General features: G+C 46.3%; 1 protein-coding gene and 1 pseudogene across 5 annotated transcripts in view; one reads left to right on the forward strand and one right to left on the reverse strand.

The window, feature by feature from the left end:
* The window catches only part of Large1 (LARGE xylosyl- and glucuronyltransferase 1), a 448171-nt gene that overhangs the window by 387844 nt on the left and 42247 nt on the right, over nt 1-18080 (reverse strand). The window contains exon 2 of one of the 5 annotated variants that reach the window (XM_063278108.1): nt 5508-5608. The exons of 3 other annotated variants lie outside the window; for them this stretch is intronic. The gene's annotated coding sequence lies outside the window, so the exon portion shown is untranslated. Of the gene's footprint in view, nt 1-5507; nt 5609-16672; nt 16802-18080 lie in introns of those variants that run through there. One more of the 5 variants, XM_063278106.1, reaches the window with a different exon arrangement.
* Rpl13-ps7 (ribosomal protein L13, pseudogene 7) lies at nt 2136-8019 on the forward strand (annotated as a pseudogene).

The following is an 18080-nucleotide window of genomic DNA, read 5'->3' on the forward strand; positions in this document are numbered from 1 at the left end:
CGCTAGCAGAACTCTGGCTTCCAGGCAGCTAGGATGAGGGTCTTAAAGCCCACGCCCACGATGACACACCTATTCTAACAAGGTCACACCTTCTAATCATGCCACTCCTTGGACCAAGCATAGACAAACCATCACAGGCTAGAAGTATGAAACCAAGATCCCCACCTTGTTATAATGTTTTCGGTGGTCTATAACATGGAAATAATTGCGTATAGTTAGCACAAGCATTCTTCCCAAAGTCCAGTCTCTACGGGGCAGAGACCCTCCCTCAGCAGCTGTCGCAGCCAGAAAAAAAGTCATCCCGGAAGGAAGTCAACTTTATTCTCCAGGGCTGGCCAGTCATATCCTGACGCTGGTCTTCTCAACACCTCTGCCTGGCAGTCAGGGGAAGAACTGCTCCAGGAAGCTATTTCCACATACACACTTTCTGGATGCTTTCCCCTGTCACCTTGCTCTCTGGAAACCATCTGAGTCACCGTGTGAAGGAAAACACCACACAAACTTAGCTTAGAATCAGCAGGTCACATGACCGCTGGGCACAGGAACTAGCATCCCAATTTTATAAGTTATTCTGTCATAAATCCTCCGGTAGTGGATCTGCCACCTGAACCGGGGCGGGGGGGGGGGGGGGCTCTGTTACCTACAGTATGCTTCCATGCTCTCTCCCATCCAAAAAAAGAAAGCGCCTTTGGACTCTTGAACTTCTATGTCAGCCTCCTGAGCCCTGAGGTTGCTCCCAGCTACTGGACTTGTCAGCTGCCAGCTTCCCAGGCACCTTATCCTGCTTAAGACAACCACTGCGGTACGTTGGACCCTCCGTAAGTGTGAAAGCCCGATGCCCAGTAACTTCCCTTTTACAGGTAGGTAAACATCATACTAATTCCATTCTCCGGAGAAGCTGACCCTCGGAGACAGGGCATCTGTTATAGGCAGTTCCTGAGAACCATATTCACACCAGCCCGGTGCTTTTCAACAGTCATTCAATGACCATTTGTTGCACACCCATCTTGGGATATAACTGAATACAGTACATGCCCTTACTGCTCATCATTGCTCATTGTGCCCTTGTAGTAACTGATCCTTGCTGATAGGACCCTGCAGTACATAAAAAGCTAAAAGACTCGAAATGATTCAGGACTGAGCCTGACCTCGCTGAGAAGCAACCTTACGCCATCACGTCAGCACTGCCTGCCAAGGGGGGTCAGTCTGCGCTAGCACCAAAGGAGGAAATTATATAAGGAATGGTCCCCAAATTTAGGAAGTGGGTAAGGGGCATTAGTAATAAGGACAGCCAGTCAGGTTCACAGAGAAGACATCTCAAGAGTGTTCCAAATACAGACACTGACCAGAGAGTAGAAGAGGAGGCATCTCCCAGGGGCACAAGTATATTTGGAAATGTTTACCTCCCAGATAGCTACACACCCCTCCAGGGAAAGAGAAAGAATTGTTTCCAACAGAATGAGCTAGGAGACAGATCTAAGGAGCCACTACCTCCCTGGGAACTTAGTAGGTCTAAACTAAAAGGCTGAGAGGAAGCTTGGTGATCTCCCTGACTCCAAGGAGTAATAACAGAATAATCTATTGGATGTCACCAAACAGTACCAGTCACAGAGAGAAAATCCTTCAGAACTTCACACTGAACCCATTTCCAAGTCCAGGTCAAAACGTGACTCATGGGAAGCACAGAACAGAGCCATGAGCTTGGAGCGGGCTGGCATTTCTACTGTAAGAGCGGGCAAGGTCTCTTACATAGGCAAACAATGATGACTTGCAAAGGTTTCTGTGTGGATTTCAGAAAACAGAACTGAGAACACTTTACACTTTACCTGGCCACACACAGGCTGTACAGGCAGCTTGTGTCTCAACTTGCTTTTGGTATTTTACTTGCTTTTGTGGTGTTAGGGATCAAACCAAGGGCCTCGTGGATACTAACCAAGTGTTCTCGATAGCGGTATATTTCTTTCATATTGCTTTCATGTAGAGCCAGATTTGGACGCCCAGTGTCTTCTTCAATCTCTCTCCAACATACTTTTTGAGACAGGGTTGTTTGCTGAGTACAGAGCTCACCACTAACTGGTCGACCAGCAAGCTCTACATACCTACCCACCTGTCTCTGGAACCCCACTAGAGTCATCATGCCCATCTTCTATGAGATCCTCAGTCCTCATACTTCCACAAGGGTAGCTACTTTATTTACTGAGCTATCTCTCAGCCCCTGAATTTGTTTCCTTAGTGCATATTGGGGGGGGAAAGGGGGGGTCATTAGATCCCTTTAACACTAGCTGTCAGACTTTTTCCGCTGGCCCATTCTCCTGTACAGGAGGCAGTCATAGCCCCCAGTTGGAATGGCATGGTCCTGAAGCCCCACTTCCACAAGAATTGGTAGCAGCAAGTGGACACTTGATTCAACCAGCATGCAAGATCTTCAGGCACAAGGCCCGGCCAGCAAAGGCAGTCACATTGCTCCTTGTCCTGCCTCCGGTCCCATCATACCCATCGTGAGGTGCCCTACGGTTAGATACCACACCAAGGTCCGGGCTGACAGAGGCTTCAGTGGAAGAACTCAGGGTGGCCGGTACCCACCAGAAAATGGCTCACACCATCGGCATCTCTATAGACCCAAGGAGGCGAAACAAAGCCACTGAATCACTGCAGGCCAACGTGCAGCGCCTGAAGGGGAGCTACCGCTCCAAACTCCTACTTTTCCCCAGGAAGCCTTCTGCCCCAAAGAAGGGAGACAGTTCTGCTGAAGAACTTAAATTGGCCACCCAGCTAACAGGACCCGTGATGCCCATCCGGAATGTGTATAAAAAGGAAAAGGCCAGAGCCAGCACAGAAGAAGAAAAGAACTTAAAGTCTTTTGCCAGTCTTCGCATGGCCCATGACAATGCCCAAGCGAAAAGAGTGAAGGAAGCTGCAAAACAAGAAAAAATAATGCAAAACAAAACAAAAAAACAAAACAAAACAAAACAAAAAAACCTAGCTGTCAGATGAGCCGCTATGTCACTATCTGTATTCTTCCATCCTCCAACTGTTTTGCCAAGAGCAAGCAGAAAAAAAGCTAAAGACACATCTTAAAGTCAGGTTCAGAGAGCAGAGTACAGAGACCTCTGGGAGAGAGGATGTGTACGGCTCACACTTGCCCTTTATTCCAAGATGGCTGCCAGAAGAAGTATGGGCTCCTCATAGGCAGCAGAAAACCCACTATGAGCTTTCGCTATCCAGCTAGCAAGGAGACCCCAAAAGGCTAGAACTCAGAAGATATAAGCAATAAATATCCCCACAGGACACACGGTCACAGGAAATGTGGTCGGGGGCACGGGAAGCTGAACTAAACATGTATCCAGGGGAAAGTGAGAAAGAAACGCCTATTTAAATCTTTCCCAGAGTGATTAAGAGCTAAGTGTCAGACATTAGGACTCAGGGCTCTCCCAGACAAACAAAACGCTTATTTTAAATAGAAATTGATGATTGATCGGGTCAGAAGGCAACTCTGGCCAATCGAATGGCAGATCTCGCCTTTGCTGCTATAAAACCACTTACTTTCACCATGCCTGGGAAGCAGCCACTTGTCACATCCTGGGCATGAAAAAGTATGCCAGCTTCTAGAGAGCTGACTTTGTAAACTCACACCTAGGCCACAGTACCGAGGCTGGATGACTGTGCATGCTGCTTTGAGAATAGCGCCTCTGGAGCCTATGAGAACCAGGCCACTGTCAGAACCTCTGGCATTAAGGAAAACACATTTTGGCAAGATAAAACACAAAACAGGCTAAAGGTTTAACCTTCTCCTGTGGTCTCTAATAGTACAAACTGAACTCCTCTTCCCCAAAAGGCTTCTGGAAGTTGTGGGACTCAGAAAGACTGCCTAGGTCAGAGGTTCATATCCACCTCAGGCCTCATAGGAGCCATGTTAGCGTCCTTGACCTGGTGCAGCTCAGACAGGACCAGGCTCCTAAGGCATATCAAACTTCAGGTTTGGGGGGGTCTAAAAGGTGTAGACTTTGTTCATTCTACAGATGACAGACTTAGCTCAGGGCACTGGAGAGATGTCCCAGCACATTCAGTGAGGCAGGGCTGGAATGAAATCCCTGGTAGAATAGGTTAGATATGAAATCTACCCAATGGCCCACGTGTTAAAGGCTGTGATCTCCAGCTGGCAGAAGAGTGTGGAACCTTTAGGACTTAGAGCCCAGTAGACTAAAGTTAGGTAACCTGATACATGCCCTTGAAGTTGGGCTATTGAGACTACGGCCTCTCCAAGTCTCTTGCTTTTGATTTCCAGCTGCCATGAGGTAAAGAGTTATTCTACTCGGCATTCACACTGTCATGTGACACATGAGCAGACAGACAAGAAGCAACAGGTAACAACTGACCTTGGGCTTTTCATCGCTATAAGGCGGTTGGCTTAGATATTGCATCACAGTAAAAGCTAAGAATCAGGAGCATCCAAATGTTGCAAGCCCTGATCCACACGCACGCTGACAAGTCCAGGGGATGCAGAGACCCAACAGCAAAGCCCTCAGAAAACCCAAGAGAAAAGATACTGACAGTTGAGTATCAGATCCTGTAAGATCCTCAACCAACATTCCTAGAACTTTCTTCAATGGACTCTTTACAAAGTATAGTCTCTGAGGCTAGAGAGATGCTTCAGTATGTACTTAAGAGCTCCTGCTGCTCTTGCAAAGATTCATTCCCAGTGCCCACATCAAGCTGCTCACAAACCACCTATAACTCTAGCTCCAAGGGACCTGACGTGGTCTTCTGGTCTCTGCAGGCACTGCCATGCATATAACGTATGTGCATACGCACATACATAAAAGTATCACCTCTTGTATACTGTCGCCTGTATTTGTTCTTGGCTATGGTAGTTTGGATAAAAATGGTGTTGGAGTAGATGTGGCATTTCTGGAGGCAGTGAGTCGGGGGGGGGGGGGGCAGGCTGTGAGGTCTAAACTGCTCATGCTAGGTCTGGTACAACATTCACTCCGTGCTGCCTGCGGAACCTGATGTAGAACTTTCAGCTGAGATGTAGCACCATGTCTGCCTGAATGCCACCATGTGTCCCACCGTGAGGATGAAGGACTAAATCTCTGAGCTGTAAGCCAGCTCAAATTAAACGCTTTCCTTCAGGAGAGTTCCCTTGGGCAATGGTGTTTAGTCACAAAAACAAAACCCTAAGACACTGATTCTTGGGGGAAAAAACCTTCAAAGTAAAGTAAGTGTCAGGCAGACTGGGGTTTTCACACTCACTTGGTCTACACTCATTTGTAAAACATGCAAGATGCAGTGAGAAGATGGAAACCATCACCCTCAGTGATCCATGAAGGACACACAAGTCAATCTAGGAATGAAAATCAAATATTCTATCTGTATTATGCTTATGACAGAACTAATTCTGGCTTTAAAGGAGTGGAAATCTTGTCATGCAGTATCCTATGGATGAGTCTGTAGGACCATATACTAAGTGAAAGCAGCCGATTACCAAAGGACACATATTAACTGACCTCAGTCATATGGGATACTTCTAGTAGTCGAACCACAGGGGACGGCAGTTGCCAGAGGCCGAAGGAAGGGGAGAGTGTTTAACGGGCATAGCGTCTCAATTCTGCAAGATCAAAAGAGTTCTTGAAATTGAGGGCACAGCAGTGTGAATTACTTAACACTTCTTAATCGCACAATTAAAAATGGTTAAGATGGCATATTCTTTATTACGGATGAATTTCAGAAAGCATTTTAAGCCAACGAAATTACGACTAACCTTGGCACTTAAAAAAATCATTGTTATGATAATGTACATGACTCAGATAAATGTGTATCCCTTTATCCACCTTCAGGATAAGAAGAAAGGGTGAGGACAGGGCTGAGAAACGTCTCCGTGGTAAAGATCACTGGCTGTTTTTGCAGTTAACCTGGATTTGGTTCCCAGTATCCATGTGGGAGCCCATAACCATCCACAACTTAAGTTCCTGTGGATCAGACCTCTTCTGGCCTCCACTGGTACCAGGCATGCATGTGGCAGACATCCTTCAAAAGACTTAAAAGTAATAAATAAAGGAGTACTAAGGGTTCCTTTTGCTGGGACCCAGAGACATACAGCTCCAATGACACAATTCTCTAAGTCATGGACCCTGGAGTCCCAGTGTCCTAATCCTAATAAATCAGCTGCTCTATGGGTAAGCAAAAGCCACTTAACTTCTCTGGTATGCGCTGTCCTAAGCTGTTCAGTGGACAGCAGAACCACAAACTTCAGAGAGAACGGCATCCTTGAGAGAGCGGTGTGAGAAGGAGCTCACTGCTCTGACGGCGCTGTTCCAACTCACTGCTGTCCCCAACAGCTGGAAAGGCTCATCCATCGGGACAAGTGGCCCCATAAACTCTGTCCGACCACAGCTCTCACAGGTCTGCTACATAGAACCCATGGGCACGGCCCACGCCCACGCACATGCTGCAAGGAATCTAGGGTGTGAGGCCCACTCTTCCAGAAGTTCTCTGGAGACTTTGTCTCAGAAGCTGAAGATGAGGTGCCCTAGCCCCCCCAACAGCATCTCTCCAGCAGCAATGACCTGATCCACCTTTCCCATCTCCTCTCCTCCCACAATCCTCACTCCCTTCTGCACGGTGAGGAAAGGTCAGGAACCACAGCCCCCTCTTGGTACTACTGTCATTTAGATCTGCAAAGAGAGGACATCTAACTATATCACCTTGGCAGCTTTGCACAGCTACTGCCTGGGCCAAGGGTGCCAACCTTCTCCACCTTCCAAGCTGCCAAAAGGGACTGAGGCCTATTCCCACTCTAAACTCACACACACACACACACACACACACACACACAGAGAGAGAGAGAGAGAGAGAGAAAGACAGACAGACACACACAGAGAGAGACACACACACAGACAGACACACACACAGAGACAGACAGACAGACACAGACACACAGAGAGACAGACACACAGAGAGAGACACAGAGAGAGAGAGATAGACAGACAGACACAGAGAGAGACAGACACACACAGAGAGACAGACACACACAGAGAGACAGACACACACAGAGAGACAGACAGACAGATAGACACACACAGAGAGACAGACAGACAGAAAGACAGACAGACAGACACACACACACACACCACACAGAGAGAGACAGACAGACACACAGAGAGACAGACAGACAGAGAGAGAGACAGAGAGACAGACACACAGACACACAGACACACAGACACACACACACACACACACACACACACACACACACCCTACAATTCACCTGCAAATGCACAGGGAATCCGCTCTAACGAATGAATGAGAGCATACTGTCACAGAACGGGTCTAATCTGGATTTGGATCAGCTGGGCAATCTGAGACCTCTCACCTGCAGAACTCGGAGCCCCTCTAGACATCTTCTACCTCAGGCTTGATGCCATTCTCAGACCCTCCTCACACTTGTTCTGGCTCCTAAGTTCTTGCACCAGCCAATAAATGTTTGCCTGCTGCATCCCTTAAACCAGGTCCTCCCTAATTGAGAAGGTAATGAAAAGAGCAATCATGCCTATAAATAGCACCAGAGAGACTTCAGTGAAACCATTTCCATGCAGTCACAAGTCCTCTGACTTCCATGAGTTCATTCTGAGTGGAGGAGGTGAAGGGCCATGCACCATGAGACGGTATCACTGGGAGGCCACAGCAGAGAGCGTGTAACATCACACAAAACAAAGGAAGACTCTCCTCACTGTGCCTAGGGGCATGCTGGGAAGACGCATACCATCTCTGAGGAAAGACCCTCTCACCACATCAAGAACAATCCCAGAGCATTCCCCGGGGAAGTGGGTTTACAGTATCCCCAGAGCAGTAGCCCAAGAAGGCTCTGTCCTTGAGTAATACAAGTGTACGTTTTCTTCCTCTTTTTCCAGTACTGAAATTGGGATCCTCCTGTGCGGCTGTGTCATGCTTCGTCTTGATGCAGTAATCGCCACCACGGCCATGGGAGACGAAGCTGGATACCAGGAAAGACAGTGTTGAGCCAGAGGCCAGATTTCAGCTCAATCTGACATTTTTGGTGATCACGTGGTATTACGTCTCCACTTCTTGTTACAAAGCGAAGCTCTTTTTCATTAATTTGGTAAGTCTATTTATGAATGAAGGCCTGTACAAGGTCAAAATTAGCAGAAATAAACATACACAAGATGTCATCGATGAATAATGTTCCTTTACGGCAAATGTGTACTGGAGGGACCATGGATTTATTATTTACCATATGCCATTATGCCAGGGCATTTCCTGACTAATCTGTTTTAATCCTCATTATGCCACAAGTGTGTGTGTGTGTGTGTGTGTGTGTAAGAATGAATCCATGACCTTATGCATACTAGGCAAGCACCCTCCTCTGAGTTCCAAACCTAACCCTTGATTTTGTTCTTAGCGTTTTTGTTTGTTTGCTATGTAGCCTAGGCTGGCCTCGAATTCACCCCCCTCCCACTCATTCTGAGATTAAAAGTGAACACTACTCAGGCTTAGCAAGACATAATCATCCTCGCCATCCTCTCATTATTATTGTTGGTTTATAGAAGACCAATGTGAGACACATCAGTCCATGAGCTCGCCCAAGTAGGGGAGCAAATAGACGCACTTTTTTTTTTTTTTTAATTTCAAGAGTTAAGTTACTGCTCCAAGTTCTCCATAGCGCATGGTGGCACAGGAACAACACGGATATTAAAGATCAAGTCTCACTCATCCGGCCCAATGCTGCTTCAACGAAAGCTGAGCAGCTATGTCAGTCTCCCCTGTTCCTTTCTAAAGTAAGATTAGCATAACCTCACTGGGTCAACTAAGACAGCAAGGTACGTGTTGCAGAGTACGCTATGCTGCCTTCTCTCGGTGCCTGCTGATCTCCCACCAGCACTTGCTTCAAAGTAGCACTTTGACCATGCCTGGATAGGATATCACCTTTTATAAAAGACTTGAGTCCAGTGATATTTAAGAAATAAGAGGCTGGTTTTATTTTCTTTTTCAGAAAAAAAAAAAAGCTTTCTAAAGGTTGAAAATCATGGGTCCTGAACTTGAAGACATCAGAAGCACCCTAGGGTTCTAAGGCATCAAGAAAATCTCTGCCATGCTCATACCTGACAGCAGCTTGGCTCGAAGACAAAGTAAATATGTGGCCTCCAATTGTCAATTCAAGGTGAGTGTCTCCACGTCTCCGGTGGGGCATGTGCATAGGTAATGGGCAGTGTCTGGCTTCAGCAAGCCTTGTAGCTTCCCTTGATTCTCACACTACCTGGTTACTGTCTGCAGGATTAACAGATGCAGAAAGAAGAAAGCTGAGAACACAGAAAGATAGGGAACTCTTCAGCTCAGATGACCCTTCAAGCCTTGTTTCAAGCTCCTTATGTGTGAACCAGAGTTCCCTTCTAGCTCAGCATGCTTGATCCTCTGCCAATGTCTACAACGAATCCAAGGTCCGAGGAGGACTTGGAGGGCCCTATTCTCCGGAGAGATACAATAAAGATTCAATGAACACAATGAAATAGCCCATGTTAGATACTAACATGAGCAAGAGGGGAAGCAGGAAAGTAAACACTGACTGTCTGTCTGTTGCTAGTGAAAGCTGCAAGGGTGTGATGACATTGGCTTTAAAGTCCAGAACATCCAAAGCTCTCCACGCTGTTTCGGAAATGCATACCTACTATGTGAGTGCCTTAGGGAAAGGCTGGGAACTCTCTGAGGATAAGGACAAAGCCTTTCCATTACAGTAGCTTCCATGCCACATACAGATTAGAGGCTCAAAAACTACACACACCAACATGTGAATACTAGGTAAGTGAATGGACAGTCTAGTAGACGATGTGGGCAGATGGGTGGATGGGTGGGTGGGGAAAATGTAAACTCAAATCTGCCTTTGAAAGTTAAATGCTTTGAATTGGGATGAGGAAAGGACATGAGGATTTAACCAGTCAAATCTAGGGCTTTTTCCCAGAAGCTCTTGACTGTATCACCCCTTACATACTCACATAATCTAAAGTATCCCTATCCTACATTCTCTGAACCAGAAGTCTTATCTAAATTTGGGCTGTGCTTACCTGGGGCTCGTTCTTTGGGCCCATCTCTCTGGGGTTTTCCTACCATGTAACTCTCTTGATTATTTTCGCCCAACTCTGCTCCTAACGTGAATTCCTGACCCTCCCTCCTGTCACTTCAAGGCTTCTAAATGATCCGTGTTTACTGCATAAGTATCACACAGACCACAGAACACACTGGAGGCAAGTGCTACTGACTGGGTATAAACTGCTTCCCACCTCCACGCAGGAGTACGGTTTCTCTGCTTTCTACTCTGCAACCGGGTCCACAATGAAACTCACCCACATTTAAACCCAACTCAAGAGAGGAACTGCTAATATCGTCAAACCCTCAAGATCCAAGAGTTTGTTCTACCCAGTGAGACTGCAGGACAATACAATTTAACCTTCTCTTCGTCCCACCCTACCCTTAAAATAATTTCAACCATTACACAACGTTCATTCTGTTTCATTTGTCTGGAGACATGACAGAACATCCTGTGAAGGATATTGGGTTTTGTTTTGTTTTGTTTTTCAAAGTGACATTGACATAACTTCACCTCATGGTAATAAGTGTGTTTAACCTAAATGAGTCATTCGGTGGAGACAGTGAGTTTGCAAATTGCACGTGGCTTGACCCCTTCAGGAAGATAAGGGAGAGGGGAGAGAGAGGCATTCTGTTGGTAGCTGACAAACATTTAGAACAATGAGATCTTGTTTTTTACAGCAGGATCCATCCTTGTGCATATGGAAAACAGGGAAACAAGGAGCTGATTAAAAACTCTAAGGTCACTTCTCCCTGGGCGAGAACCTAGCCACAGAACTTCTTGCTGTAAGATATAGGATAGGTCATCTACAGGGTAGACGAGATAGCCTGGTCTTTGTTAATTCACCTAGGGCTTTAAGGATAAAATCATTCCATACATGTCTCTGGGTGGATCCAGAACTTGCCACAGCAGTTATTACTACTTAGAGAGAGCCTTGTAGAGACTGGTACTGTCATATACGGGAGTACTAGTCAGACATGACTTCTGAAACTTAATTTAAATGAAATTTATAACTTAGTTCCTCCTTAGCCAAGCTTCCTTGCACAGGTATACTAATTACCCATGGCTGGTGGCTCCTGGAGCAGAGACCACATAGATAGGGCCTTTCCAGCACACAGATGCTCTACTAGAAAACACTGTTTCAGAAATAAAGAAGTGGCCTGAATTAGAGATGTGTGACTTATGTCTCACTTTCCTTGTCTGTAAAAAGAAAGAATAATTGTAACCGAATTATTCAATTCTATTGAGTGTTATCTGCTGTGTAAGTGTTGAGACCAGCTTATAATAACGATAAACATGCACTAGATGGTAGCCTAGGAACAAACACATGGGAAAGTACAAGAAGGGCAAACAAGAGGATTGTGAAAAAGTACTTTCTGTGGAGTCAAGCGCACAGCTTGCGGTTGGCTCATTCTCCGTTATATATTAAGAACATCAACAATGTAGTAGGCACTTTTCTGTGTAGCAGAAAGAGAAATGTGAACAAGAGCTCTGTCCTCATGAACATATGGTCAGAATAAAGATGCTACCCGTGCTAATGCAACCATATCAGCAACACACATATTCCTCTACCCACTAATGCCCCAGCAATGGAAAGTGAAGTTAAGAAGTAAGGCTACCTACGAGGACGTGCATACCGAAAGGGTGCTATCATGGATGGGTAGATGGACAGAGGAACAGACAGACAAACAGATGAGAACAGGCTTCCAAATACTAAAGCAGTGAGCCGGACTCTGGATGGATGCAGGACCAAGTACCCCTAGCAAGTGGATATGGCTAAACTGGGGCCCTGTTACCAATCAACACTAATAAATGATCATAAAGCAGTCAACAAATAATATCACATATAACATTTCATCACTGAATATAGAATTCTTACAATCCTAACGACTGGAATATAAGTGGCCTTCACATGCATGCCCTCTGGCTTACATTCTGGGCTCTGCTCTGACACACCCTGCCAGCTGGGGCTGCTCCCAAGGCTGAAGAACAAACCCCCTTATACTGGCCTGAACATACACATATATCCCACAACCCAGTAAGCCAGGTCCCAGGCTCTCTTACAGCTTGAGTGGCATAGTCTAGGCATTAGAAAGACCTTTGCCAGGAAGCACGTGTCCCAACCACTTTTCTTCCTTCCAAAATCTAAAGCTCGTGGATCTATAAGGACCTTTGAATCATACCACCACATGGTAGATGGCACCATTTTAAAGCAAATGTGAGTGGAAGCCAGAGGGGTTCAAGGGCCAGGCTTGTTGTTAGAAAATAACCAACTCTCAGAAGAACTCACTTGCTCTGCATGAGACTCACATTAGTCCTTTCTGAAGACAGCACCCCAAGTGCACAGCATGCTTCACTAGGTCCACTCCTGAAGGTTGCCTCATGCTAAAGAGCAAATATCTGGAGCACAAACCCTTGGGAGTCACAAACAAACCATATCCAAATCACAGTAGGCCCAAGAATTTGAAGTCAGCACACATTTGATGCATGCTGAGATAAAAGGACAAGAGATATATTTCAAGGTCTCGGTTCTAGCACAACCTAGTTATCTGGTCGACCTGTTCTTTACTCACCTTCAATCAGTCATAGAGCCCCAGCCCAATCTTCACACCCTCTTTGCAGTCTCCTGCATCCACTTTTCTAGATTCACTACAACTACATTTCTTCTCATCCTACTTAAAGAGCACGGTATATATGGGAATACAGTACAAGAATTAACCACCTCTTTCATGCATAATATCTTGCTTCCAAATAGTTACCCAGGATAGTCACTCATTATAGATTTAAGTGTCTGGAGAACTCCGCCTTGGAGTCCGAGGAACTGAGCAGGGAACCCATGTTTACCAAAATAAATAATCAAAGATGAAGGTCTTAAATATTAATGCTAATATCGTGCTTCAAATGACACAGAATTAGATGACGTCTGAAGTTTTTTTGTTTTTTTTTTTTTCTCTGTCTGATAGTCTACGGGGTTCCTGCTAGGCTGAAAACACAGGGTTATTTCCTAAGTGACCTGAAACCATCATCTTACACATCTTCCCTCACCTACTGTACCCAACATCCTCCATGTCGTAGACTCCCCTTGCAGAAACCCTTCATAGAATGCCTTTACTAGAGCCACAAGCTATTCTCTCATATATCAAATCAAGTCTTCCCCCAATTTAAAATAGAAAATGTATATTTTGGCTGCCTCAGGCCCTGAGTTGGGTAAAACAGAAATCAACAATTTTATCAAATTCCCTGCGCTGTGTTATTTTACTCATGAATATTGATAGCATGCTCGGTACATACGTGACAATGACCCTGACTGACTCTCAAAGGCACAAAAATGGTTTCTGGATCTTCAAAATATATGAGTCAACCTCAGAATTAAAGATGCTGCCACCGACCGTGAACAGGGTTGTGGAGAATGCCAGGGACTCAGGACAAGAGTAAGGATTCCAGAGATGGAGACAGGGGATGCAGTGTCAGGAACTGACTCCAAAATTGGCAAAATTTAGACAAGACAAATAAAAGGGGAAAGCAAGAAGAACCCCTTCTTTCTGATCGAGGCTTACCTTTCCAGTTATCTCCTCAGATATCTCCCTTTGTAGTTCAGACTGGTCTAGAACTCACTGTGTAACCCAGGCCGGCCTGCAACTCATAGCAGTCCTTCTGTCTCATCCTACTGAAATCTGGGACTAGGCACGCACATTCACGCTTAGCTAGAGCTGACCTTTTTGACCCACTTAAGATCCCTGCATGTCCGCCCTAGTTCCAGTGGTCCCTGGGCAACTCTATGCTCAATCTAAGCCTTCAGCCAGCTTATGTTCCTGATTCCCTGGGCGCTGGCCCGAACAGCACTCTCTGGGTTGGTATTAAGTATGGCAGAGCTAAAATTAGGGCTGTTTCCATAGATATCTACACTTCTCTGGGGCAAATCTGCTTGGCTCCCAAGTGGAATGAAAGTCATGTTTCCATTCTGATTGCAAAGTAACCCTAGAATCTGGGAAGCCCAAACCAACTCATGTGTACAGTGCTTTGGAACCTTCCTGACACCTCGGGCTCCTACCTGTGCAACCAACTGCCAAGGTGCCCGTGAAGAGCCACAAAACATCAGACAAGAAAAGCAAGGAAGGACACAACAACCTGGCCCATGGCTAGACTGACATGTGCCACCAGCACTTCAACATGCGTGGGTCGTATTAGAAAAAGGGAATGTTCTTCTACCTTATTCCAGAAACAGGAAGACTAAGCAACCCACTCACATGCAATCCATCATATCATCCAAAGCTAAGAGTTAGACATGATCAGAAAAACATCCCAGGACCTCACCCCACCCCCCAGCCAAAGGTGTGGATGGAAGGACACCAGTTTACCTAACAATGATTGCTACGGCTTCCTTCTAGACTCTGGGGTCACACTTTCAGCACACGATCTCTATACCCAAGTTAAGAGTTCAGATGTGCATCCCCAAAGTAAACACGTCATGGTGCCAACCACTAGAGCTCCAGAATTCTAACTTATTTGGGAACAGGATACTGCAAATATAATTCAGGTGAGGTGTACTGAGGTACGATAGACCCTTGGCTCACATGGCTGGTGGTCTAAGAAAACAGCAGGTATGAAGGGACACATGGGGATAAAAGGTTGAGGGGAAGCCAACGATGCTTCCATTAGCCAAGGAGCATCAAGAACAGCATTAAGACACTAGATGCTAGGACCCTTGGTGGCCCTGACAACTCACTGAGCTTCACATTCCTAGCCTCTTCACTGGGGAGACAATAGATGTTCATGGGTCTGAGCCACCCATTTTGTAGCACTATTAAGTCCAGTCCTAGGAGACTCACAGTCCTTGTTACAATGTCATGTGATACATCTACGTTTTCCATGAGGACACCGAGTCTTCATTGACAGCAAATAGCACCAGCAGAAAATATCAATTGTAATCGTGAATGCTTTATCCATTGTAACACATGACCTCAACAACCTCCTGAGTCTGCACCGTGTTACAGGAATGGAAACTCATTCACAGAGAAGTGCCTTGCTCAGTACCATGCAGGCCGTAAATGATAAAATCTGAATTAAAATTCAGACCCGGAATCTGTATTTCTACCCAGCCGTAACTGCCTAGATCAAGAAAAGAGCGACCAAGGGAAACTTACTCTCTGGTGGTCGGCTTTCAAACAAAACCTCTCGCCTCTTTATCCATTTCCCAACAGAATGCTCTGCCCTAGGTAACCACACAAAATGACTGGATTATACAAACAACTGGTTCAAACTGAGGTGGCTTCTTCCATACATCCCATAATTTCAGCCCCAGTCCACATAGCAGCAGATATTAGAAAAAAAGAACTTGGGCTTCTACAAGGCGACAGAGGAAAACAACTCATCTCTCAGGGTGTATTTCTGTACCTTGCATCTACTTGACATTTACGGTACAGCCCTTTGTCAGGAAAGTACACAAATGACAGTCCCTGGTCACTCTGGAGGACACAGAAAGGGGCCCAGGAAGTACCAGGACTGAAGTCAGAACTAAGAAGCGGGTACAGCACAGTGAGCTAAACGGAAAATCTGCACAGGTAAGGGGTGAGGGCTTCAGAGCAGGGTTTGGAAACGTCACCCTTCATTTGCAGCTTTTCCAACACGGCCATGACACAGCATGACATAACATGACATCCTCCTACAGCACCATCTCCCCACTTCCTCCCTCGCTACTCCTTTTATCTAAACCAAGCTCTTATTTGCCAAAAGAAGCATACTCATGGAGTAGACAAAGTCAACGTTAGACTTCCGCTTTAATCTTGGCTCTATAATGAGGGACGTGGAATTAGTTGATCACCTTTAAAAATACTTAAAGAGCAGAGCTAGGGAAGTTCGCGGACAATGGGCAATGGTTCCTGGTGTTGTGGCAACTAAACCCTTCAGGGACCAGCAAATCCACTCTATTTCTCAGTCAACAAATACGAAACAAAAGCATAGGAGAAGGTGGGGAAGATCTAGAAGCATCTAGAAGAAAAAGTTTCAAATCAGACAACCATTATCTTTTCCTACCCAGAAAGTTGCCTTGACCACCGTGAGAGCTGTGTGGCAGAGCAGAAATAAGCAAAACACTCTTTAGACTTGACCCTGCTGCCAGTGGTGACCTCATTAGGTGGCCATTTGAGCATCTGTGCCGTACAGAGTCTTTCTTAGAACATGTGAGCAGAAAGAAGGCTTAGTTCCTTGCCCAGAACAGGGCAGACATGTGATCTATGCTATCCATGGTTATTACTCATCCAATCTCCATCTAAGAGTTCAACATAGTGCCAGGAAAAATAAAGATGGCTGCCTTTCCCCTTCAGCACCGCCATCTCAAACTGCATCGCTTACATTCCTGAACCTCAGTTTCCACGTGAACGCACCCTAGATATTCGGTAAGGACGAGACGTTAAGCACAGGGCATCCAAAGACCTCGTCCAGCTCCTGCTGGGAACCGGAGGAGGATCCAGAGCAGAGTGAAGGATACAGGGTCAGGAGCTGACTGACCCGGCTAAGCAAATGAGTCTCTTCCATGAAAGTCAAACTGTTTTAACAGAAAGCTGGCCCACTCACCTCTGCCCCAGGTGCTCAGGGAAGCATGAAGACCCTTAAGGAAAGGGACTTGGCCACCTTTCTCAGCCAAGAGGACAAGATACAGAGAATCCACACTGCCGGAGTGCTGCTGCCGGCTTGACTTTATGTTTAGTGTCATTATTCCTGCCCTGTCCACAAAAAGCCCTTGGATCAGCCTGAGCACTTCTTTTTTTAACTCCTCCAGCACTCCATGGAGGCACGCCTAGATGAGTTGAGCATGAGCTCTCCCCAGACAAGAGAGACACATGGTGGAGTTTTATTTGTGTCAACTTTTCTCAGTAGCATCAAAGGGAACACTGGGCTGGAAGGGCACTAACAGATGCATCTCTACCTGAGGACCTGGCTGGGGAGCTGGCCTACCTACCTGAGGACCTGGCTGGGGAGCTGGCCTACCTACCTGAGGACCTGGCTGGGAAGCTGGCCTACCTACCTGAGGACCTGGCTGGGGAGCTGGCCTACCTACCTGAGGACCTGGCTGGGGAGCTGGCATGTAGAAGGTACTGATAATCTGGGTCTCAGCTAGGGAATCTCACCCACAGAGTCCTTCAGGGGGTGGTAAGGAAAGCATGGCGGCATGTACATGAGGTGGGGGTGGTCAAGACACAGAGTGAGATGTAAGCGGATGCTCTGCTCACTTCCTACCCTTTAGTCAGTCCAGGATGTCAACTCATTAACGCTGCTGCCTGTACTCAGGATGGTTCTTTCCAACACAATTAAGCTATTCACAGTAATCCCTCACTGATAGGCTCAGACGTCTATGTCCTAGGTGATTCAAAATCCTCCCGGGGTTGACCATCAATATTAATTACAACAGGGAGTCTTCCTGATAGAAACATGCTCTTTAGCTGAGAAACTGTGGGCAAGCCCCAAATGGTCCTGCCACCACACACAGGAAAGCCTAAAGTCAAGTGCCTCTGGTTCAAATCCTAGCTCAGCTTCCTACCAGCTGTGGCGGTCCGGAGCAGGAACTTAGCCTGTCTGTACCTCAACCTCTCTGTCTGAAAACCATGAATAGTAAAGTACCTTCTGCTCCTGAATCTTCCAGAATCTACAGGCAGCTGTACTGCAGTTTTATGAATGCTTAATGGGCATCAAACCTTCGATGGGCTGTTGTAAGTGCTTTACTCTGAACGGTGAACACGACCTGAACATATTCAGACCGTAGTGACCCCCATTCCGCTCAGGATCAGAGAAGTTGAGCATCTTATCCAAACCCACCCAGCTAAGCAGAGCACGCAGGACTTCCTTCCTCTGCAGTCCAAGAAAAAAGCCCCAGCAGTTTCCGCTAGGATGCTGATGCATGCCCTGAGGCCAGCACAGGGAGAGCTATGCATCCTGTAGCTGGGATCATAGCAATAAACTACACTGGCTTTGTTTATGAGAATCC

The sequence above is a fragment of the Rattus norvegicus genome, chromosome 19 (genome assembly GCF_036323735.1).
Source record: "Rattus norvegicus strain BN/NHsdMcwi chromosome 19, GRCr8, whole genome shotgun sequence".
Taxonomy (NCBI): Eukaryota; Metazoa; Chordata; class Mammalia; order Rodentia; family Muridae; genus Rattus; species Rattus norvegicus.